This window comes from Chanos chanos, chromosome 3 (assembly GCF_902362185.1).
Source record: "Chanos chanos chromosome 3, fChaCha1.1, whole genome shotgun sequence".
NCBI classification, from domain to species: domain Eukaryota; kingdom Metazoa; phylum Chordata; class Actinopteri; order Gonorynchiformes; family Chanidae; genus Chanos; species Chanos chanos.
Window position 1 is genome coordinate 18,277,635 of NC_044497.1, and position 2,512 is coordinate 18,280,146.

Below are 2,512 nucleotides of genomic sequence, written 5' to 3' on the forward strand. Positions count from 1 at the left end.
TTCTACGGCAAGTCGGCAGGGCTAAAATATACAGACGGCCAGTTCTAGTGCAGCGTCTGGACGGAAAAGGGAAAACGCGTTTTCTCGGAGATAGTGAATTCAGTTTCGTCCTGAGACAGTTATGAATGCAACTGGTCAAAAAAGAAGAGGCCTTTATTAAAATATTGGTACGGTAATGATGAAGTGATTTTTGATTAAAAGACCGTTAGCGTTTACTTCACGAAGGCCTTACCATCTGCGCGCAAGAATAAACTGAATTGTGAAATGTATTTGCATCAGTCAGGTACTGAAAATAAAATGCTTCCTTTGAATAAAAAAAATATATAGTCTGACAACTTTTACCTAAAAGACTGGTAGACAACGTGCGTTTGCACACAATTCAAAAAGTTACCCTGAACTTAACCACTGATGCAATAACCAGCTGAAATGGTAACGGGGGAGAGGAGACGCGTTTTCTTTTCAAGGGCTTGGTCAGCGCTTGGAATGTATACAATAATTAGAATGATTACAACTGCAAGTGTTTTGGTGAATCAATATACTTGTACGGCATTCATTTAATTCAAAATTTTACGATACAACAGAATCCCTGTCCAGACATGTGGCACTGTCACCAATGAACATACTATAGTAAATTTAGTGATGACTGCTGCAGAGAGAGAGGGAGAAAGGGAGAGAGACATAGCATTCCCTGAAGAGAACAGCACGCTATGAATATTGATGAGAACAAAACGCACGCACAATCATGTCCGCGTCACCAATATTTAAAATTTTGACTTATGCCCATATTTTGTTCCTGCGTTCCAGTCATGAGAAGTACTGTCATAAAAGCACAGAGACGCGAGTTGTCATTCAGGTTTTAGAAGAGCATTGTATCCTCAGACTTCGCTTTGTTGTAAGATTTCATGTTCCGACTTAATACAACTAGAAGTGGCAGAGCTTAAGCGTTCTGATTAGTCAAAAAATACAAAATATTCCACTGCTACTCCTATGAGATTGATAAAAAAAAAATGTTCCTTTCCCCATTTCCGGGGTCCGACCTTCCCTTTCACAAGCGGCGAGAGTGGTCTTCCAATTCAGAAATCCTCTTGTCAAGTAATGGGGGGAAACGGAGCCACCAGAGCAACGTTAAGCAGATGTCTCTTGCCGATCTTGACCAAATTTGAGTCATAGCCTCGGAGGAAACAGATGGCGATTCTGCTGTGTGATTTGCTGCCACACTCCCGGATTATACAGCAAACAAATCCATAAACCTCCCTCCCACCCACTCCGTCTTTCTCGTTTAATTCGGTGTTTGTCGTTGATAGGGCACGTGGTTTTACCGGACAATACCACCCATTCTCATACCGAATCTCTCATCTTTACATTACATGAGAGGTTCCTTGGCTCTGTTTACTCTAATTGGCTCTTCAAACGGGTTCATTAGAAATTCACTGGGGATGTATTATTCTATTATTATATTTAGAGCTCTCTGTAGACACGAGTATATTAGACTCTCTCAGTCTCCTTATGTTACGCTCAATTTTTCATTGTTCAGTTAACAACGGTGAGTTAACCAAAGAGATGAATTCGTGGATCATCTCTGCTCACTTTAATCCATAGAAAAGTGGTCAAAGAATGCACACATTCATTATCAGCTTAATCATTTGACATTCTCGATAAAATATGCCACTATCAATAATCCGCACATGAAGTAAATCACATGTGTCTCACAGTAATCTGATTCCTGCTGTTAGCTTTCATCCCTGCGGATTTCTGAAGGATACTGATGGACTGATAAAAGCCTAAGCATTGTGACAAGCCACATTGTGCATTGAAGTTAATGGGTCAGGGGATGCTGTGCTTTAGCCAGGGGGCTTCTTTAAGCTCAGTGTCCCCTGTCACATCCTATACAGTGCTGGGGGAAAATATTTTACGCTATAGGTGATTGGTCTAACCTTACAGGTCATCACATGTCCTGAGCCTTAAGATTAGCCTTAAGGACTAATTTACCTCTGGTCACATGTCTTGGTTGTGAAACAATGGTCAATTGGTGATAGGAGTATGATGTGTGTAGTTACCGGTCATAACACAGCCCCTCAGCCTCTTACTCTGGTATTCATCTACCTTTTATTCTTTTATGGTCCTCCAGCCTCACATATGCTGATTCAACCTTTTCATTATTCACTGATTGCCTTTTACAACGTTTTGCAATTCTTCATTTTCTCTCTCTCTCTCTCTCTCTCTCTCTCTCTCTCTGGCATTAGAGTGTGCATATAATTTACAATGCTCAAACCAAACCATATGTAATGTAGTACAGTAAGGGGCAGCATTTCTCACAAGGGTGAAACTTAGGGTCTGGATCACTGACAGCACCCTAAAGCTACAGCAGGAACCATACACTCTCTCAGAACCTCATTACTGGACAATCAACAGAACTGTTCGTCTTCCAGGGAATCTTTGAATGCTGTCTATTTTCTGTGAGAAATAAGCCAACGACTTTGTTCAGTCTTTGGGAATGGACACCGTTTAATTA